Source organism: Saccoglossus kowalevskii, chromosome 2 (genome assembly GCF_978046115.1).
Source record: "Saccoglossus kowalevskii chromosome 2, keSacKowa6.1, whole genome shotgun sequence".
Classification (NCBI taxonomy): domain Eukaryota; kingdom Metazoa; phylum Hemichordata; class Enteropneusta; family Harrimaniidae; genus Saccoglossus; species Saccoglossus kowalevskii.
Window position 1 is genome coordinate 28,724,743 of NC_140642.1, and position 24,759 is coordinate 28,749,501.

Sequence of the window (24,759 nt, forward strand, 5' to 3'; positions counted from 1 at the left end):
GTCAATGTTTTGTACATCACAAATCACACACCTGCTAAACACACAGTGAAGTGGTGATCACTGCATAGAATAAAAAGGGCACTCGCGTTTATACTGAAATCACTATCGAACTCAGAAAGTATAACTGTACGCTGTACGCTGTACTATTACATAAATTGAATAGACATGGGTTCAGGTATACGAAATATACAGTGTTTGCATTATACGATAGTTTTTTTTAGGAACAATGTATATCGGCATCACTGTTGATACGTCACGAGTATTGCATTCCCCTTCAGAATCAGAACTTTACAGCGTTCTCCGGTTTTGGGGTGGTAGTAAATTGAACAAGACATATATTACTGCGTTTCCCCCAAGTGATGCTGAGTGGATTTTTGTTCTGTGACTAGAAACGCCAAATACCCTAGCTGTACAGCATCTTATTCGTTTGATTGGCGTACGTTTGTGTTATCCAGCCGAGTTCAACTGCCCATGCTTCCTCGCACAATCTGCTGGAGCATTTTAATCCATTCTATTTGCTCACTGGCCCGGAATTGGTCTAATAGTCAACGGAAAAGGGCCGCATAAGCTCTAACTGTTGATAAAGTTTTTGTCTTTGTTCCCTGTTTTGTTGAGAAATTAGAAAAGTCAGTCGTGTTGAATTCTTACCTCAGGGTGGCCGGGTATTGTAAAAAAAACGGGTCTAAGCGTAAGTTTAACTTTCTAATAACGCAGCTGTCAAAAACAGTGACCCGTTGTGGTTTATTTTTTCACGCATTTTTTCTATCTTGCCCGTGTTCAAATTACGAAGGTTTTCGTTAAAGGAACTTAGACAAATCTCTCTTTTGTTTGAGACTTTTTCCCCTTCCCCTCGTCGGACTCCACCTGACCGCCGTGGGAAATATTGTGATAATTCAATTAATGTGCAAAGACGAGCGTGTGTGCTGGAAAAGTCGCAATACCAAAATAATTCACTGCGCACACTTGTGTCATATTTATTCTAATCCAACTGGGAACTAAAAGTTTTAATTATTTTTTTCACCTGTAAAAATAATAGGTTATGTTAAAAATACCATACAATCTCCCCACTAAAACAGAGTAATCCTTACATAGCCATCAACGATAGCGTATCTTATAAGAGCCGTGAGCACGAGGAAAAAAATAGGAGCAGACAAAGACATGGCTGACCAAACAAACAAACTGCAGTTTTCGACGCCGGGCCATGACCTTCTTCGTGGAGGTTGATTCTTTTTCATCTCCGCCAGATATCAGCTGTTTCGAGAGGGGAACTGGAGAATTAAACGAGAGTCATGATTTTAGTAAGTCTTGCTCTCGCCTATATTTGTATGCATTAATACAACGCCGACTGACTTATCCATATCCCTGTGACGTTTGCGTGAGTATTTTGAATTTAAAACAGAATTATTCTTCTAGTTTTCAAAAGAAAATTACAGGTTTTTTTGCAAAGAGTAATACTCAACGAATCTGTTTCTTTCAACTTAAGCAATATGGCTTAAATTTAACATCTTTGCAAACGGCAAAATGTATGGTGTTTTCAAAACTAGCGCGACTATCAAGTACATTTCTAACTTCTGATATTTTCATTTTCAAGTTCAATTTATCAAAAGTAAATATACGATCTTTTTCTAAATGAACTGAAAATAATTATATAGTGAATTCCTGCACGAATCTAATCATAGCAATAGTACACTGCCAAGAATAATTTCATTTCAATGTGTCTGTTTAACAAAATTTGGGAGAAACCAGACAAATACTAGTCCAATATTAAATCGTCCATTCTACCCACAATCAAACACGGGCAAATTACACAAATACAAAATGAACATACACTAGCCCGGGGCTGTAAAATCAACTGATTCATTTGTTTGTACGCTCGGTTGAGTTGGGGAAAATTATTAAGCGAAACAACAAATTCCCCAGTATTATATGCATAGGGGCCATGAGTGAGCGTATTCGTGGTCACGCTTCCATATTCTACCCGGCACAAGATGTTTTGTTTTTGTCAGATGAGCACAAAATACCGTATCAGCTTTCAGGGGAGAAAAGAGATATCTCATAGGCGAAACCCTACACGGTTTCATCAAATTAAAATATCAGAACTAAGGCTTGTACATATCAAGATTATTTGCTCTATGATGGTTTGTACGCCGCTGACAAATGGCTCGGAAGTTGGCGGCGTCAAAGAAGATTTGACTACAACCTTCGCCGGTTTGACTATGGGTGTGGTTTTTTTCAGAGAGACTATAAAATCTGAGGCATCATCGCACATACACGACGATGTCGGTTGCGTAAACTTCAATTTTGCACGGAACTCGGTTTAATTCACCGTGCCGGTGTTAATGTACGACGTAGACGGTTTGACACTATTGTAGAAGTACAACCAGTCTCGAGTCATAAATAGATTAACTAAATTAACAACATTCATTTCAGTAACTGTTTAGGTAATTGAAAAATGATCAATCCTCTACGATAATAAAATACACTCAAAATAACGCAGAACAAACATTAATTTTGGAATGGAGTATACTGCCAGACTCTCCTAACCGTGCATTAAAATTTCCTTCCATGGACAGTAATATGATTAGATGTCCACTGGGTAAAAGATTTTGATAGCGTCCCTTTTCCACACGCTGTAATCATATTTGTCGACGTGTTACAAACTAATTTCGTATTGAACGCCTTGTCTGGTTTGTATGCCAACCGTTTTAATAATTCTCCCATCCAACCCACTCATTGCAATTATATCGAAAAAAGGAGTAGAAATTGAATTTGTGTTATGAACACGTGTTGGTTCCTTCGTCAAAAGTCGAATTTTCATTAATCAGCCTTTTTTGCGCGGTGTTTGTAGAATCGAGCGATATTTTCTAATATGTTTTTTCTTTGGCTGCACAAACTGTTTTTTTTTTCTCTGCAGAGAGTTGATTGTCGCGTGAGCATTCAGTTTCATCAGCGTGGTGTGTGAATGTCGATCACCTGTCTTCAGGGGAATGGATCTTGGTCAAACGTAACTGCGCCCGCTTCGGTACCGTTCACTACAAAGATCGTTAATGAACATGACTACAAAATAAGCGTATGTGTGCTCAACTTATGCGATTAACACAAATTACATTAAAAAAGAATACACGACTATATAGTATGTGTATGGATATCGGGGATAGTACAGTTATTCAAGCCATTTGGCTGATAGAACCATACAAGCCAAGGTCTTAATATATGTTTTAACAGCCCTGAGAAATATACAGTGCACAGCCCTCGAAATTAACTTTTCTGATAACACGGTCCCGGTTTTGCTGGAGGGAGACATATGGGTGGATACGTTAAAAGTTGTTGGTACAGTACGAGGAAACGAACGCGTGTGTTCTAAGGGCAGCATCCATGATCGTGGTATTCGGTCGCCCATACTTTACGCACAAACACAGATGTTTACTTTAACCGTTTTACTTAGAGCATATATACTACGATATTAATTATGTTGTTCCATGACAGTAAACACATACACCTAAACACCCCTCTGAATCGCCAAGAAAATAAAAGCTCTTTCGGGCTACAGCAAGGTATTTAGTAATTGTCGACTGGAATTCTGACGATTATTGAACAGTACATTATTTGATCTGTATCACTAAGATTAGGTTACAGATATCGTGGTCACCTTCCACGATAAACAGCATAAAATGAAACCCATTAGCAGTTTCAACCCTCCCACCTTGTATCCAGTACAAAAAAAAAAAACAAGACACACGATAGACTTAGACATGGCGAGTTAGTTGGCCGTACATATAGGCAGGCATACCCAACTCAACAGAGATATGCTTACCTCTACAGTCAAAAATCGCATATCACAGAGGATAACTGTCGAAAGGTAATATATAAGAGAACGCATACAATTTGGTCTGAGACGAAGAAATATGTCGGGGATCAAAGTCAGAGCATTCTTCGTGTAAATTCATATGTGTTGTATTTTAACGAAATATGCCTTCTTTTTAAAAAGAGAACCTCAACGGTTCGCCCATTGCCGTTGCTTGAGGCAGTCGTTAATACCCGATGAATACACGTACGGCGCTGTACACTACTTAACGACGCTAAATGCCACACCGCCGTTAATTCAATTGATGGACTCAAACAACACTAAAAGCATCCAATTTTTGTGCCTGGTGTGTTGTTTTTCGTCTGTCCACCAAGCCTCTTCATGACAATGGAGCAATTAAAAATGTCCATCGAGTGGCGATGGTGTGGCCCTCTTTCTTCGACTTGTTCATTGAGTGCTACCACCTCAGTGGCTAGCTCAGTGTCGAGTGAAAAAGGCAAAGTGTTTTGCGGGAGGAGGTCAACAGAAAGGGTAGAAAACGCTGCATCCCCCCAGGAGGCACAGTAATGTAAATATAAGCGAGCAAAGTGAGCACTTAAATAAGAAGTCTTGGTCGTTTTTTTCCTTTTCAATGTTGGAAAATTGATCCCTCTAGTTCTTTTCCGGAAAACAAACACGATTGGAACTTTGCTTTCACAGTACTGTACCGTGAGGTTACTCTTCGCAATCTGCCTGCAATCGGATATCAGTTCGTTAACAACAATAAATTAGCATGAAATCAAGGAGTTGTTTCTGATGTATACACACTTGCCGTGTGGCTGAATGTAATGCGGTGCGGTGCGGGTGTTTGGTGATGCATTATTTTGAAACAGAAATAATATCTGGCTGTTTTTTTAGGGGTGGCAAATCGTTAAAGTAATAACTGATATTCGTCTTTATATATTGACTACGATATTGTTGTGGGAGGCTACAAACCCTCTTCGGCCAACTGTAAGCGCGCCTACTCAAAAGAATCGATATCGAACGAATCTTCCGCAGTTTGTTTAATATAAGTCTATCCATCTAACAGAATTACTTGATAGATTGCTTATTAAAAATCGAACACTATAACTTTAAATATTACTCTGTTGCGTTATTTTCTAGTTTCCAACATTCCTCATTTAATACGATATGCTGTATACAGTCACCGTGGAGTCGTGATATTAGAGGGTTCGAGGAGACAAAAGAGCCTCCAAACCGGTAGCTCTATATCCTATAAAAACACTCAATCTATTGAGTGCACCATTTCTATAGAGCATTTTGTGCTATCTTATTAGATGTACTGATAGAAGCCATAGGCATCAAACTGAAAATGACAAGCGACTGTGCCAACAAAATTGTGAAACTTGTAATAACCCAGGCGGCACAGAACAGCATCTCCACGGCCCTTAAGGGCGAACTCTCCTAATTTCACTTAATTTATTCATTATGCACATATGTAGGGGGACACGTGTTAAGTAAAGGGCCAAGTCATCGAGTCCGCCCACATTATAAACGAAAAATAAATTTTATATCATAATTCCCTATGGCCACACTTAGATGAGACACGTGCGTCTCAATGCGTACATGATAACGCCAAGCAAAACCCGCGTCCTATGGACGAGGAAATACATTGGACCACCTAACCTCTTCATTTTTCTCAACTCAATCGTATCTTGGTGTATTATGATTTCAGGGAGTATCGATATCAATATTCTGTTCTGAGTACATTGAAAAAAAAAACAACAGAAAGACTCCACCGAATTCTACTTCTGAATGACGTGTCTCGAGTGGAGCAGACATGTTATGTCTATATACAACGTCTGCCATTTGATGGAGAATCCAGATTAAAACCAATACGACAACTTATTCGCAGTCTTTGCTGGTAATTACACTCCATATATAGTATATTTCAAATCTATGGCATTTCAGCTCAGTTTATCACGTTTCCAAACATTTGCCAACACGATTGATGAGATAAGTTTCTTGAAAGTAAAAGATCGCTCTTGACGGCTTCATCTGTTTTGTTTATGATAATGCATCTATTTTCGTTTTTATATTTTCCCATTCTTCGATTTCACGACAAATCTGTGACAATTCAATTCAATGCAAGACCACTTTTGTCAATACAAGTTTTTTTTTCCAGCTGACTGGAGACATGAAATGAAGCCGCAACTCTAGCTATATCCGTCATTCTAGGGACATATTACGTGACGTCATCATGGCGTCACTTGTTAATTTTGTGGATCCTTGTCGAGGAAGTGTCTGCCCCATCCAAAAAGCAATGGGCGTCTCGGGGGCACAGACTTTAGTGTCGTCAAATGCAAACATCGCAGTTAAACTGCTAGCCAAAAATGAGTTTAGAAACAATTGACGACAGAAAATACGCTGATGTAAGTAAAGTCTGATCACTGTGTTCTGCCCTTAGGCGCTACTGAAACGCGCTAGAGTGAGACGCGGGATAAGGTAACAGCGAAAAGGCGATATAACAACCGACCAACATATCTTAAAAGTGGCTGCAAGATATTGTTAATGCAATTTTCCTGTAAGTCCCTTTGTTTCTACGGATGATGGTTTAACGAAATTTGATAGACCGTTTATATTTGCCAAAATGCTACGTTTTCTGCATGTATCGACTCACAGATGAACATCGCGTTAAAATAAGTCACATTTTTCCGATAACAGGACTATATAATAACCAAACGTCGAACGTTAAGCTTGCTACTCGGGACTTACAGATTATAAAATAAAATAAAATAAAATAAAATAAAATAAAATAAAATAAAATAAAATAAAATAAAATAAAATAAAATAAAATAAAATAAAATAAAATAAAATAAAATAAAATAAAATAAAAGGAGTCAACTTGAAGGTTTAACAGACACAAGAGGTATTTCTTGAAATAAACATTGTGTTTCACGCATGATCATATCGTTTCAAAAACGTGTAAAATTATCAGAACATTAAGTACCTGGTATAATTTTGAATTCGTAAACCAGCATGTTTGTTCTTTACTACTTCTTATACATTTACCTGTGTATAGGCCCAAGTACCATGCGACCTGACAGAGTCATTGTTATGATTAAGGTCAGATCCAAATATTACAAGAATGCTTCGGATTAAAGCAGATTATTTAAACAGATCAAATGACATATATCACAGCAGCGATGATGAAGGTGACGTCATCTTTACAATGGATTAGTGTAGTACATGCATGATGTTATTCTGTGTCGACTCATACGATTAAAAAAAACCCTGGTTTTACGGTCTGTATTGTTATTGTTATTGTTATTGTTAACTGTATTGTTATATTGTTAGCACGATAATGTAGTACACATCAGATATCTTGTTTTAACAGAAGTTTTGCGAACAGCCTGAACAACTATCGAGTGAAAGACACGAACAACTATGACTGTACGTTGATGCTACCGTTGTTATGGTGATAACTCTGCCATATCAGTAGTTATGAATTAAAGTCTTTTTTCATCCTCTTACCAAATCCGATCATCGATATCTCGTTTCACTTTGTGTAGTCTATTTGTTGAAACAGGAGATTTCAGTTTTTGCACTAAAGTCGGAGAGTTTCAAACATTTACAAGGGTTAAGCTGATCTCGCCCAGAGAGTGATTAAATATTGTATGAATAGTTACCCAACACAAACGTTTGACGCTGTTTGCTATTGTTTCGCACGATGTCCACACCCACTCAGCATTGCGGACGGTCAAATCGTCGCACGCCAATTGTGTGGATTATGCAAATTGTGATCTTTGACCCTATACTGCCGTGATAAAGTGGAATCTGTATCTTCCCAGCCTTAGACTTGAACATACATTGAAAAAAGTGCTACCACAAAGATAATATTATTTATCATGTTATATAAAAGGCGTACAATAAAAGATTCCTTTCCACTGTTCATAGTGGTTATCCATGAAATTTCCAAGATGGCGATTAACTAATAATTGTTCTATGATGAGTTCATCCTTTTAACATCCAGTCATTTCCCACTTAACTGTTAGACTGAGATTTTTTCTATGCAAATATAATTTCGAACAATATACTCGACATAACAAGCGTCGTATTATTAGAATACAATATAATAAGAACGCGAGAGTAACCCTTGCAAATAATCTATTAATAGGTCTTTATTTTTTGAGCTATGTATATTTCATTTTTATTTGTTTGATATTATATATATATATACTCGTGACTGTTTATCAATAAATTGTAAATCTTACACCAAAATGTACAATCATGTAAACTTAACAAGAGACATATATATCCCTTTTCAAGGTTGTAAAACACGTTTCTCCCCTGGGGCCTATTTGTCAGTGAGAGATGATGTCACTATTATGGTGGGGTCAGTGTACAATGAAGAGTGGTATACCGTGGGGAGACGACAAACACACAGGGACCAGATGGCAACAACGATTCCCCGACGGGTCTTAATCAGTTGACAGCAAATGAGGTTGTAGACCCTACATATTTCAACACCTACTATAACTAGCCTGCAAGGCTAATCAAAACACCAACAAAATAACAATATTAACCTTGCATGTCCTAACTTCTTAAGCAGTATTGACATTGCATATTCTAACTAATTAATCTTACCAACTCTGTGGGTGGTTTTTTACTGACTTTAATAATCGAACATACCATAATATATATTTCAATTATACACACACTGTTGTTCAATAAACCTATAATGATACTATGTATAACTAAATCCACTGTATTAACCCGGCAAGTTTTAATTAGCCTTGAATAACTATGACAATAGGAAAACTTGAGTAACATCAGTGCATTGAAGTACGAAGTGTTATGCGAAAAGTGACATGGCCACCAGAGCGACCACCTTTCTCCACTCTTGCAGATCTGCAACAACGCCAGTGGTCGATCTAACATTCTTCTCAGCTCCCTCATCCCATCTCGTAAAGTGCTTCTTCTGTTAGTTGCCTCCTTTGATCCATTCTAGATCTTAGTCTTTCTGGTCCAATACAGCATATGTGGCTGAACAGTCATAGTCTAATTTTTTCACAACCTGAGATACACGGATGGCTGTTGAGTACTCCCCCTGTTGGCCGAATCGCATACCCGTTGTAACCATCACACTTCCATAAATTGTCGATGCCCGACAGGTTGCATTCATCTGTGTTGGTGGTAGTCCATATCTCTGCTCCATATTCGGAGCCTGCTTGCCCCCCCCCCCCACTCTTTACCCATATGTTCAAAGACTGCTGATGTTCTTCTTTTCCTCACCTGGATTTCTATCTCCATTGCATCTGTCCCAATCCTCAACCAGTCAGTCTGTTATCCACCTACAATGACAAACAAAGACTGGATTAGGTGGATGTACTTGAATGGCACTCCATAGTCCTGAAGGATACGCCACATGGAGGATCTATGAACACTGTCAAAGCAGCCTTGAATTCTACAAATTTTATAACAGGCAATGCAGGCAGTTGAAATGGTGAGCACTTATTCCTATTCCATGAATGAACGAACATCATATGACAATCTTTACCCCTGTGTAAGCCTCCCTGGTTTCTCTTCTAGTGGGTCTTGAATCCTCTTGTTCAAGAGGATTATCCCGACCACTATCTCATACAGTGATTACTACACAGGGTTCTATCTCTGTTCTTGTAGATAGTGCATATAATATTTTTAGCCCAGTCTTCAGGAATTTCGTCTTCATTCTATGTCACTCTGTCTTTATTGTGACAGTGCATTGTGGCGTAATGAGGAACGTGTCTGCTTACAATGGCGAAGCACATTTGCTGAGTTCAATTGTTGTACTTTATGGTTATATATTTGTATATGTGCCTGTAATTTTGATTACATCCACACAGACGTTCTTCACTGGTGGTGGAGAGATCTGCCCCTGATAGAGATCATAACTGAGATTGTTCTGACCGTGATTATTCTAGGCTTTCATTGTGTGCAGAATTATATTCTGCATGGCGTTTGTGACGTCATGCGCATGTCTATATAGTCATTGTAATGTCGCATATGTACCTGTGATATTGATTCATCAGTGAGAAAGTGCGCGTTTCAGCAATTGTATTCATTCACCTGTTTGTATTATGTCTTTTATAATTTTCTTGTAACAACCAACATTGACTGGGATGAGTGAATGAATAAATTGGTGTAATTCCACGGCAACCAGCGTTGCTAGACAATGTCTAAATCATACATATTCTTGCGCAAGTTACAAGTGTGTATACAACCTCAACATGGAATTAGCTGTTTGTAATCCAAAGTTTGTTGTATTTGATGGCGTTTTACAGAAATGTGTGGTTTGGGGACAGGGTGTCCAAGTGTTTGCAGCATAACATAACCAAATGTTTTAAAAATTAACTATTTCTTAGGTTATGTTATAGCCGACACACACAAGGCGCCTACACTAATCACAGACAAATCGTTTGTATTGCTGATGAAGAACTGTCACATTTTCATGGAAAAATATAAACAGTGTCAATTCATTTAGAGTATTCACACTCAATTTCACATGTGTGTGCACCAATGCTGATTTATTTTTCCAACTTGAACGTCGTTCATTTTGTTATATTTATTGCTTTTTGAATTGGTGATTTATGTTATAATAATTATACTTTCCATCTCCATGAGCGTACTTCATAGTGACAATACATAATTTCTGATCAAGACTGTAACAAGTTCTGGCCCTAAGCATAGATAATTCTGCAGCAACCACTTCATAGTGGAAATAACATACCTAACCATACTGAACATATATGTAAATTTCCAAAACACATAACAAAGGACGTGACAAACAATTCTACAAAAATAAAAAGAGCCACTGAGAAGCCCACAACCCTCCACAGTAAGATCAGTTAAAAGAAAGATATTTTACATTGATTGCATCTAAGATCATCTGCATAACAGTGTTATTATATTTAACCACAAGCTCATTATATGCCCAAAAAAATGTAGACGTGTGTGGAATGTTGCTATAAAGTTGTGGGAAATAGATTAACATTAAAATCATCTTTTTTATTATACAGTGTGGTAGAAATTCAAGGCACAGATCTAAAATTAAATCGGATTCTGTATTAACCTCACTCCTAGTTTCAGCTGGATATATCTTTGTAATATAATCACTAAATTTAGGATTGATGATGGATTTAATACTCACTAAATCTGAATATGGAATTAAAGGATCTGTTTTCTTTCTCTCTTTTGTTTTCATGTAGTTTATTTAGAAATTCAGCTTATATAAGAATAAAGACATTTGCGATATCCCTTGGAAGATTCTAAGCAGTGGTTGTTATCACTTTGCATTCAATCGTCGGACATTTGCATATCGAAAGTCCAACTATATTTGACGGGTGTGTTAAATTTCGCATTTTAATATTTCACACAACTCTTCTGTTGCATTCTGACTGATAACGGAGAAACATCACCCACACAATAATCCGCCCACAGAAGATCATCTGCATCGATTCAGAAATATTGGTGAACAGGTTGAATTTTCTGCCAAAACATAACAGGTGGGTTACTTGGGTAAACATTGAAAACTAACACTCAGGAACACTGGTGAAAATAGTATTGAATGTTGGGATTGAAAAGTGCCAAAGTCAAAACAGAACGTTCCAAGATATATTCCAAATGTTCAATGGCCAGTTTATTTCGGTGCCCACTCCAATATTTTAGACAACTCTTCACATTGATGACCCAGCAATAAATGTATGTTTGTGTGCCTTTTTGTTTATTTTTAAGTAGTAATATTATTATTTCCTGTAAGTTGTAGCACTCAGAATGGTATGACTTGCACACATTACAAATATGACTGAAAATATTAATATGATTTGCAATGATTGGCAAGCCAGCTTTGTATGGTGTGTGTCATGTTGAATATATTGGCTGATCGAATCTCTGACATCACAAACAACTCGCAGTATATATTTAACACTCATATAAAGTCATGGTATCAGGGTCAGAACGACTTACTTGTATACAATGATAAAATATTATGACTAACCATATATAAACATTTGAATTGAGGCATTATATATGTCAGAAAAAACAACTTTGAGAAGTGAAGATAAATAGCATTCTAGGTTCTATTCTCTTCACACAATTAATTGCATATGTTCCAAAAACAGTGGACTGTTTAACATCTATGTTGGTATTTTCAGAGCTTCATATTATGGCCTCAGCACGATCAACATATATAACAGAACTGATCTTTAAAAAGTAAGGTTGTTTTAGAGTTTGCAAATCCCCAGCAGCAGTACAGACCTGATGACTATACTCAATACATGTACTGAAAGGAGCGTCTAGAAGTTTACTTGAGATAAAAAAAAAACGAAAGTTTTCTGAGCATGTCGACAAGTGAAATTCTATTTTTGGTTTTCTCCTTTGAAAAATGTCCAGAGACGTGAAAAAAAACTTGTTATCACCATACGTAATTTGTTATACACTGAGAGGCTTGGGGGGGGGGCTAAAACGTCTAACTCTGCATTATCATCATAAGCAAACTAATTCATAGACAACACATTTATTACCTGCTGTCCTATTTGCCCCAATAAGGCAATGTCTGCATGGAGATAACGTTATTTTGGTAAAATAACTATATTTCCATCTGTTTAGAGGCAGGAAAATATGTTTTCAGGTGGAATCAAATACTAGTGTGTTTTTTTTTTTTTTGGTCCCCATCAATGACATATTACTAAGACTTTTTCTATCAACTTTTAGGAATAGTAACATTTATTTGTACTATATTTCAAATTATGCATTGGAAAATCAGTGCCAGACCCAACATTCTTATTAGGTGATTATTAGACCTGTGTAACAGCAAGGCCAATGCAGCAATGCAAACACACTACCACTGTTAGTACTGGAAATCTGGCAATTGATTCTCGTCAGTTAGATCAAATACAAAAAAGCAATTGTTACAGATTTGATGACATGTCTTCGTGTGAAAACTTTCTTCCAATTTCACTATTAAGGCAGGCGAATTCATTGGTTGAAAACACGTGACAATAAATGAACAAAATGATTTGATTGTAATTTTCCTTAAGAGATAATACATATGTTCATATCTCGCAACGACAATTACTTCCTTAGGTGAATTTATGCTATCCATTTCAGTAATATACTTGACCATGAAAAAATAACTTCTGATTTTAATAACCAGTCTGTTCCCATTCTAAATTATCCACCAACAATCTTTTCTGAAGGGATCAACTATAACTATCATTAACTTTAATGTGGACAGTTTTCGCTTTATTTAATTATGCCCAGATTTGTCATGTTATTACTGCTGATCTGAGTATTATACCATGTTAGATAATATCGTGTGGATCCAAGTTCAGAGAACCTCAGTATCTAGTGGAGTCACAATTTTAAAATCATGCTTAGCTTAAATTGGTCACCCAAACACCCATAAAACACCAGACAAAGCAAGATTCATTGCTGCAATATTTCAATGTTATCTATTTTAACTTCTATCAAGGAGAGTCCAAATACTGTGATGTCATTTTATCTAGAGGTCGTATAAATCAAACTTTATGAAATGTGAATTTAATTAAAACTTCAGATTTTACATAGTATATACTATTTTACAGCATGATAAATTATAGTTACAAATTATCAAAATTGTTTTAGTTGCTACAAATACCTAGTGGGTGAATACAATTCTATTTAGATATATGCAAAATGTTGCATTATCAGTATGCTGGAGTTTTATATTGACAATTTATCGAATTATCGGTAACTCCATGGGAACAAATTGCTCCCTTGCTGGTTGATTTATTCCTTTATTTGTAAATTTACTATCATAAATTTTCCACATATTTGCAGCAATATATTCCACAATCTCCTTCTTGGGGTGGACTCAAATAATATTAAACCAAGGATAACAACTAGCTTTAAAATGCAAAATGTTGTTGGCAGATGCAATGATCTTGTGGCTAAATACAACAACACTGTTGATCTCACTTTGCATCAATATTAGTTGTCTTATGTAGACCTAAGTTTTCAAACAGAAACCATTTGATTATGACACAGAAGGATATATGACGGATGCCACCCGATGATGGGCAGAATGTGCTTATAAAATCTGGCATAACATCGTAAGATTTGATGAAGTTAAAGGCAATTTGTCATTCACTGACTTGAGTAGATAACGTGGGTGATATTAGAGGCAGAGTGGAGTAGAAAATATCCAAGATTGAATGATGTCAAAAGTAAATGGTACAGACAGCCTGTGGTGGAAAATTGAGATTTCGGGGGCCACGAGAAATATATACAGCACAGACGAAAACAAAATTTACATCGACGTGATTGTTTGCATGAATGTGACAGTGAAGTAAGAATTCAGGGAGAATAAGTTCTTGTAGAAACAAAGAAAGGGTTGTGGGCACCCCATGACATTGGATCGATGCCTGTGCCAAGTTGGTTAGTTCACGGACGTTATAGATAAATAGATGTGTCTCTATAAAGGCCGTTGGAAGCTGTACTTGAATGCATAATATAACACTGATCTTCTTCAAAGAATGTGTTCTCCGATGTTCCACAAGCCATGAGTAACAATGCTAGGTTGAGTCTGTTAACAATCTAGTAAGGTAGCGAATGCGTATGAATTCTCAACTTTAAGAGGTTGTTTGAAATATGCATGCAGGTTTAAGTGAATTACGCGAGTTCTGTGTATGTAGATAGTTATTAATTGCATTGACAATAATATGACATTGTCGATATTGACAATTTAAAAAATGTAAAAGGTAAGTTCTGATATGAAGTTCTGCTAGAATTAATTTGTGATCATTTATTTGATCGCCTATGGTCTGACACAAATGACCGACTCTTGTAATATGCGTGACGTCATCGGCTCATTGACTATGCAAACGTTGGCTCATTTATTGTTGGTTGTTGTTGTTGTTGTTGGTATAGCAACCAGTTGGAGGAATTTTAATCAACTACTGACATATCTGTATGAGCCAATACGAAAGTATATTAGGTTAACTAACATTGTGAAGGCACAAGATTTAAACTGACTGTCATACCCTTGAATTGCAAAACATTTGTAAGGAGTAGTTGATACGTACGTATATTGTTGTTAGTACTATTTCTATTGCTAGCTTGTTTGTGTACAGTCAACGTAGTCCGTCAACAAAACCCCCTAACAAATTAAATATTTGTCTATTTTGTGCAGCCAACTTGACTGTTTTGTTCACGTGGGTCACAACTTTTGATCCTTGTCGCGGCTTAAATCTAGATTAATAAAAACCGTTCAATATTTTATGTCTTCTTCACATATTTTCTTCTGTATACGCACTCTCACTGTGTGACTTTGAGCGCTTTCGAGATTATGTATGTGGGTTAGCAGGAACCGATTCTAAATATTTGAACAAAGACGAATCATTGTTGTCGGCTTATCAATTCACAGACTTGGTCAGGTCAGTTCAGTCAGAAACATTGACCAATCAAAAGCCTCATTAATATGCGGCTTCGCAATTCTAGTCTCAATATTATAAGAATCAGTAATATACAATAACCTAATATCTGATAGAAACATCCATATTCTTAATTCAGAAAAAAGTCTTAAAGACAACCGAACCTGGCCAATGCATGTATCGTACGCCTATGTATTTCTTCAGAAATCGAATAATAACAAGCAACCTCTCGGCTGTGATAGCTCCGATGTTAGCAATGCACATTTCAATTAAGAATAGAAGATATCGTTAGAAAATGAACAATATGTATAGCATCAAAGCAATCATACTAGCTGTTTTTAACAAGAAGTCGAAAATATCACTTTTCACCAAAAATAACAAAAATATTCATCAAAAATAGAAAATTGAAGATATCATCATGAAATGAACAAATCTGAGAGAGGTACACATGTAGTACCTATATATGTAATATCAAAGCATTTGGACTTGCGGTTTTTAACAAGAAGTCGAAAATATCACTTTTTACCAAAAATGACAAAAATATTCACCAAAATTAGAGAATTGAAGATATCATCATGAAATGAACAAATCTGAGAGATGTACGCAAGGTGCATATACACTAAATATCAAAGCATTCAGACTTATAGTTTTCAAGAAGAAATCGAAAAAGTAAAACATTGACACGGACGCCGAAGGACGCCGACGACGGACGACGACGGACAATCAGCGGAGCTAAAAAAAACACAAGGAAGCTAAACCATTAATTTTCATTTTTAAGATAATTACTTCAGAAAGTCGCGAAACGACAGAATCAGCTTCAAAGAATTAAATTTGAGTTTGCAGTTTGAATTTGATTACGAACTACTAAATTAAAACTCGACACAGTTAGTTGTCTGTAATATCTATGTTTACTGAGAGGAGGTACTTTAAAATAACTTAACACTCGTACAATTACAACTGCACATTTTTAGTTGTGTTCCTTTTTTCTCGAACGGTATACACTATGCGGCAACAGTTTTAGTTTACGATTAATTTAAATCCAATTTGGTTCTTAAAATACCATATCAAACAAGACTATTAACAAGTGCACGTCTCCGTCCATTTTTAACGTTGAATGATGGACGCAATGGACATAGCAACTAAAGCAATGCATATGTCCCGGAAAGCTTGGAGGAGGTGGGGATAGGAATGCTGGCTAAAGACAGTTTGCAAGTATGAACATTTATTTCCTCCGCACGAATTTATAAAACTTCTATAGTACTTTTATTGCAAGATATTAAGATAAAGAATCGTGTATGGTATTGTTTTATTTATTGAAACACCCAGTCATAAATTGTTGCAACTCAATGTTGAGTTCCTTACTCAATGTCCGTGACATGTTGGTAAAGACAAAGATAACAGATAACGGTGTTTCTTTGCCACGAGTAAATATCATTAGTAAATAAAGGCACGAAATTGCAATTGTATTCTCCTACACCTTGGAGATAATATATACATTACCATAGCTACGCATTTACAAAAATGATACAGTGTCTTAATTACAAACTAATTATTAACGTATTTGTCATAATTTATCAAGAGGTTCATTTACTCTGTTGCTCTTTCAATAAATTACCCTTGCAATTACTGAAACAATATAGCGCAATTATAAAATGATAATTATACCTTTCCTGACCCCTATTCTCTCGTTAATTTGACATTTAATAACTATTTATCTAACAGAGGCGTATGAAAGCTGCACAAATAATTGTTGTTCCTAGCCTGGAGTCAAGTATGTTACATAATTATACGATTATTGAAATTAAGGAAATCAATCCAAATTTCTAGATCAATAACAAGATGCTTTAAAATTGGACTTATAGGTCAGGCTAGTATGGGTAATCCGTTTCCTATCACTAAACTCCTTATTATATTATTATTACATATTATCCACATGTTGGTACCGAAAAAACTCGGAGGATAACAAGCACGTGTGTGCGAATGTATTCTCATCGTATTATGGGTTCTTTTTACCCTTACAATGTCTTCTAATCGGTCCACGTTCGCTGTCTTGGTTCTCGCCGTGCCAGGAGCCAAATGTATGTCCATTTCTATCCCGCATGCACTGTTTCTCCGAACTGGTTGTTCCCCATTCATACAAACAAACTGTTACCGTCTATTACACTGCGGATGCATCCAATAACGATATCCCAGTACCGTACATTCAATAGAAAACACCATAGGTTTTCACACCGCCCAAAAAATGACATGAGAAACGCATACACATGCTAATCAGTGAGGATTCGAGACATTGAGATGTTACGCATTGCAAAACAAACACGCTTCCCTGCCATGATAAAATATATATATATATATTCCAATAACTATTGGCTGGTAATGTATAACGCTTTCTCAGAAAACAGGTAGTGCCAGACATGTATATTAAACATAAATTTGGTCATGATCTTTAGTTATTTAACTAATAATTCCAGGGATCAAGACAGTAACTATAGAAACAGGATTTGTGCTATAACGATCGATTGTTGTGACCGCGCCGCTTCCTGGATTTACGGGCGGGTTAGATAGCTTCGTTGCCCCTTTCGATAAATCACTCCTGTAATTAATGAAACAAAATAGTACAATAAAAAACAATTATAAGTCAATCATTATCCTTTCTTTCTCGTTATGTTGATATTTAATAACTATTTATCTAACACGGGCATATGAGAGCTGCACAAATAATTACCCGCAACTGTTGTGGATTTCCTCCTCTAATTGCTATCAACTCAGTCCCCTATGTTACAGACACAGAATATGTAGCAATTAATTTAGTGTGTGGAGCATGGTGTTTAAGTTATGCACTTTGCAAGGTGAATATTTCGGGAGTAAATCACAAATTTGTTCTGGCATTATGTAAGCATACACTCAATGTGGCAGTCAATGACTGGCTATTTCGAAAGTTGGAAAAAATGTATATGAAAGAAAATAAAAAAAAAACAGTATTAAATTGCAAACATTGCAATTATAGCAAATTAGCTTTGGTCAAGTTCTACCACGTATGACACGTCATTATTCATATAAATATCACTTAGCAACAGAACAATAATGAATGAACAGTGTTGGTTTTATATACCAGTACTGTCGTAAATCATGTTTTGAAAAGCAAAATGAAACTACTGCCGTTTTTCTGCCTTGATAGTTTTCCAGGAACGATTATTTTTGAAATGCAAACAACACTGGGCCATTGGGAAGTGATAGGGAAATAAACACTAGTGTACACCGATGATAGCATTAATTCCAAAGCTGGTTAAACACTGGCTTTTTACAAATTAGGTAATGTGTGGATGTGTGAGTGAAGTCGGTCGTAATCAGGTGACGGCGTATTTATTTATTACCCCATGCAAAACACAAGTGTTAAAAAATATTCTACAATTTCCAGCTGTGCTGTGGGTTGTACATGACCTTCATGAACTCGTTCGGGAAACTATACAACGTCATAATTCACCCGGCTATGGCATGTAATTCTGTTAAAGTTACATTTCAATCTGATATTTGGGGTATTGTGGAAATTTGAAAAAATGTATTTTATGTACGATTTGTTTCAAAATTCTTCTTTGATCTATTAATCAAAATGAGGTTGATTCTATCTATTGTGAGAAAATATATACAGGAGGTTTTGAAGGGAACACAAATCTGTCATTTGCAATACTGTAGCACTATTCATAGCTCTCGTGAAGAGAGGAATTTCGCATATTTGGCTTCTTGTGGACAGTTAAACATGGATAGATAATGTCACATTTCAACTTTTTGATCCTAGTCGTTATACCAACAAACTATATGGAAGTAATGTCCAAGATTGGCGAGTTATGTTTAGCTTGTCCAAGCTTTCAGTGATTATTTTCCAGCGTTTCGTGGACGCCCACAACAAATAAATCAGAAGTTAGTTGTTGTTGTTAGCGACCAGAAAACCGCTGTGCCATTGCGGTGTATATAAATAATGTATATACTGTAACAAATTTAAGATCGCATCTGACTTTAAAAAAACCCGAACGATTTTCAATATTTTGACTCGGATAATATGATTACATGAACCACGTGACAAGCCTCCAAGTCGAGATTTGTTCTTTTCTTCACAAAAAATGCTCTGGTCATGTCTGTTATTATAGACTTTGAAAAAGCTTGGCGGCTGGCGGGTGTACTTATGTTGAAAAGTTTCGTGTGGTGTGCAGCCAAGACTAGTCCTTATTTGGTTTAGCCTCACATCACTAACAAAAGAGATTTCGTTTTTGATTTTGAATATGCATTTAATTTCAACACTAATTATTAAAAACGTGACTATGCCAGTTTCGGTTGGCTGTGAGTCAGCAAAACAAGTTGTTAATGTTGACGTCCAATATTTCTGGTCAAATACTACAAATAACTAAAACCAAAAATAGAGCTCGCATTTTGGCTGCCTGAAAGGGACATAGATAATGAGACTGGCAGTATCTTAATCTACATTTCCGAGGAAACACTTCAAATAAGCTTGACTGTGTTTTAACTCAGGGTTAGTTGTGACCTTTTCGACGAGGGCAAAGCATTGTAGAGCTATCAGTTCATTCTAGAGAAACCATTCGTCTTTTATTGTCACATGACAGGATGTCTGACGTGGACGAGAAACACTCCGATGTTCGATTTACTCGCTCGTTACTATAAATTCGTAATTAAATGACTATATCGAATGTCGACTGTCTAATGAAATATGTCAAAAAAAACAATAGACTCATTTCCGCCTATACCAACAGGGATTATAAAGATTTATTATATGCCCCGCGTAACAGACGATCTGTTGGTTGATTTCTAGAGATGGTGGCTTGGAAAAAAACTTAATACAGTTATCGAATTTCATATTCTTTCCGCTAACTTATAGATAAGCTTCAATCATCTGAATTTATGCCACAGGTCTGGAATCTTCTAGATGGATCTTACGTTTGTGGAATTGTTTATTTACTTCTGCCGTCGACGAAGCCACTTTAAGACGACAAAATCTTTTATCCATTTATCCCGGTTTATATATTTTTTTCAACTACATTTATAGACTATTCGAATATAAAATCCATTGCCACATGCCGTGTAGGTATCATCTATGAGTCGGAGCAAATTCAGTTTGTTAATTGTGAAAATAATACGGACATTGACAGGGGGTATCGATAGCTTTAAGTTTCACGTCATAATTTAAAATATACGCATAATGGACGACACCGGCGAGTGTGTCACATCATTCGTCCGACTCAAAAATGATGGCGGTCTAAATTATGATGGCGATTTACATCGGGATACTTTTTTCAAAGTTGATTTGGTTTGTACTCAATTTTGAGACACCGTCTCCGTCTGATTTTATGACACTTTTAATATTTAACAATGGATGTTAAACTAAAACTACAAATTTTCCCACATTTGTAAGTTTGCAATTATCTACTTGATTTAGACCTCGTTTTCAGACGCACTATTTATTACGCATGATACGGATTGTCTTTGATATCTTCTGAAACATATCAAATAGAAAACCCGGACATTGTATCTCAGCTATTCGACAAAAACAAGTTTGTTCGTTTTTTTCTTGCTTCAGTTGTTAAAGTGGTCGAATAATTATAAAAATAATATCTAATTTGGATACAAGGATTGCGATTGAATAAATGTATCGTACGAACGTTAATCAGTGAGGTCCAATTTAAAGTTACATTTCCACGTTGTCTGATTACAGCACATCTTTCACTGACTCCTGTAAACATTCTCACATGTTACTATATGCAAGCAATGATGAAATCTTGAAAACCTGTGTTGATATGTCCATGATCCCTGAAATATTGTTTTATTGTTGCAATCATTCAAGTTCCTTTTCAAGTATTTTAAATGAACTTCTAAATTCGATTCCAGGTGTTTTACAAAATTTCTCAGAAACCGTTCACAATCTGAAACCCTTATGATGATGCTTTCAGGGGTAAGTGGAAGTTTTTCTACAGATCAGACAAAGAAGGAATGCAAATGTTATGTAACCTGGACACATGACACAGTTATAATGTTATAATTGATTTCTGAGAGTTGGAACCCTTGTGACATATAATTACATCTAATTCGTGGTCGAGTACATCGCTGCTTACCGTGGTCGCATGGGTTGATTTTCTGTTCAAGCTTTTTGAAATGCGTGCGGACTGGTAAGATTCTGAATAAAAAATCAACCACAGATACACATATATATTAAATTGTGACGTCATTCAGTGATGCTGTGCAGTTCAGTCACATACTCTAGTATGTTCAGTTCATTTTTTCGTTTACAATATTCATTCAGTTACACCGCGTAGAACCAGCGGTTTGAGTGATTGGTGGGGTTCGCCCAGAGCGGGCTCGTACAGATGACACGATGAAAAATGCCCCACCAACTACTGTAGTGTAACACCAGTATGTGATACAATTAAACAGAATATATATGCCATTTATCGTTGTGTCACGTTTTGTGTCGTTCCAGGCTGCCGTCGTCGACCACTGCTGTGTCTGGACTGCATCTACACGTCGCCAAAGTGCGTCACAATCGCGATGACGTCATTCCCCTCCCCCCATTCATCTTCAACGCATGCATGCCCCAGAGCTGATTTATAAGCAACCACATGTGCTGACTTTAGGTACCGGGGTGTTTCCCATGCACACCTTGCTATTTATTGTCCTTCTTGTATCCCGTGTGTCAAAGACATTCTGATTTACGGGCACACACACACTACCTGTGATACATAATTTACATAGACGAGCACGTGAGAGATATAGCATGGTAGTAAAAGCAAAACAAAAAAATATCATACACATATAACATATTATGGATATTGAGGATTTATTTTATCAGCGCTTTTGGGCTGTTTTTTTCAGTACGAGTCCGCAAATACGGTGATTTTCTATTTTAAAGCTAGTCATATACACACAAATCGAACGAGAAGTACTTGCGTAACATTCATTGTGTACCATCGTCATTACCGTACGATGGTTGACTTTTCAACGCACTATAAAGCTATAAATCAAATTTCCACTGTGCTAACTATACGATATGTTTGGTTTCGGCGTGTGCACACAAAAGCGAACATAGTACCCTGAACAAATTGATTGAAGAGTCTATAGCGGACTTGTCGAATCACACCGCAAAAAACGATAGAATTACCAGGCGGGAATTGATGTAGATATCTCAAACAAGGAAGGTGAATAATTTATTATGCTAAGACGTATGATGTTACATACACTGTGATTTAAAACAAAACCAACTCTGATTTGTTTGTGTGTGCCGCAAAAGAAGAGACGGTCCATCCCATTATGGATATTAATATCGGGTTTTGACGAGTGATAGTACAATCAATGATCACCGTATTTACCCGTTTGTATAAGGATTGCTGGAATGACCGAAACGTGATTCAGCATATGGTTGTGCATATTAACTACCCGGGAATATCGCTTAAAAATAATGAAAACCAAACTTCGTTAAGTCAAAATGAAAATGTGTTTAATATCGCACTGCAATATCACGTGTTAGATTATTTCCCGTGCATTTAAAAATCGGAGATAACAGAAAAAAAATATTAAAATTTAGATGAACCATTTGTGATTGACTAATGACGTAACTTGGTGGAAATATGACCACCCGGTTTATCTGGCAAGTGACAAGGTGAAGCATTACAATCGACGCGTAGTGAGACGGCTAGTCTCGTTATACTTGGCCAATTAACGAGTCTGTAATTACGTGGAATACGAAATGACCTAATTGCAGATAATGGAATCGTCCGGAAAACTAAATTCAAGGTCAATAGAACAGCATCCGGCGTTACTGGACACCGACTGTATAGGCATCGCTCATATGATTTGTATTCGCAACCAAACTCACGTGTTACCATCAACACGAAGATCTATTTTTGATTTATTTTACCGGCAAAAAAATGAATTGACTCGTTCGGTCTTCAACCAGCCGCTGCCACGAACCGGTAGCTACTGATATTCGAAGCGCATTTTTTTAATTTTTGCTTAGAATAATCTTGTGTATTGTTGAACAGTTTTGCGAACTTGTTAGCTTAGATTTTCTATGTGTATGCTTTGTTCACAGACTACGAATTCTCGGAACATTGCCATGGTCGTCAGTCGGAAACTCGGAGGGTGGCCCTCGCGCAACATCGTCAGGCCATTAAATATTCCAGGTGGAAATCACTGAGAGTCAATATCTCCGCACCGTATCATAACAGTGGCAACTAAACACAAACAAAGCACACCGCCCGTGATAAATAGTACGAATATAGCGACCAGCTGTTACAAATGGGAGTAAAGCTCCGCGAGCACACATTCTAACCAATTTACCCAACGCCCATACCTCCCCATCATTGTAGTCTCGTAGACAGCAACGGTCCCGGGGGAATTCGGTAATACGTATAGAACGCCGGTATATCACCGTTCCTTATCTGCCCGATTTCTCCCATTACATGCAAGTTGGGAGATAAAGAGGCGTTTTTTACATCGTTTTAACCATGAACGAGCGATGAAATCACCAAGTCAGGGTTCGGCAGCATGAGCATATGGCAGTGAAAATATTCATTTGAAATCAGTACGTTAAAAAACGCATAAATATTATGTTATGTTTAATATTGAATTTAACCAGAGTATACTAGAGCACTGGACATATATACCCAGCGCAAAAATACATAACTCCGGGAGAGTGAACAATAACAACAATAACCACAATTGGACATAGGATTTTTCTTTTCAACTTCACGGTTTGTTTTTTTGCAACCACTACTATTATAAGCTACATCCATCATAATATTAGCTATGCCATGGGACATAATTAAGTTCAAATGTACCATGTGAAATACGGGACCACGTAAGCAGATAGTTAAAACATTTAATTGCTGTTCACATCACCTGAATGCCCACTGGACACGCTTGCTTTCACATCTAATGTAAAACGACACAGGCATTTTTGTGCCCAAGAAACAAGACTTTACTACTTGAACGTTTTATAATGAAGGCATTATAATTGTACTACTCAGATTATTGGATTTGATAAAAGAAATGTGATTTTTATTATACATGTACGTAATTGTGGTTGTAATTACCCGATGCTGTGGTCGGTATTTTGTAGTGTTACATTCAAGAACAGCGAGTCACTCGACCGATACTATTCCCTCGTGTTCATAACATGGATGTGAATACGGGTAATTTTCTCGACTCATATAATTCTTATAAAACTTCTTTTTTTCTCATTACCACAGCTTCAATATAACGTCTTTCTATTTATTCCTCGCAGAACACGTGTCCCGTCGTTGCGTATTCAAATGCCGAGTTTTGTACTGTAAGTCTATGAATGTCCAGACATGATTCGGTGTGAATTGAGACGACGAGAACGAAGACGACGACTGGGATTAAAGCGTAGATCTCTTCCCTCGAGGCTGGTAGATTGAAGTCATGGAGAAAACATGTGTTCATTGCTGTCAAGTTATTGATTAAGAGTGTTGATGGAAGGTGTACTAAAAGATCAAGACCGAT

The 24,759-nt window shown here is 36.7% G+C and overlaps 1 long non-coding RNA gene across 1 annotated transcript; it reads left to right on the forward strand.

The window, feature by feature from the left end:
• The first annotated feature begins 1,118 nt into the window (after positions 1 to 1,118).
• On the forward strand, positions 1,119 to 24,759 carry LOC144352775 (uncharacterized). The gene is made up of 2 exons (XR_013420664.1): positions 1,119 to 1,375; positions 24,521 to 24,759. It is a non-coding gene; the product is annotated as an uncharacterized LOC144352775 (long non-coding RNA).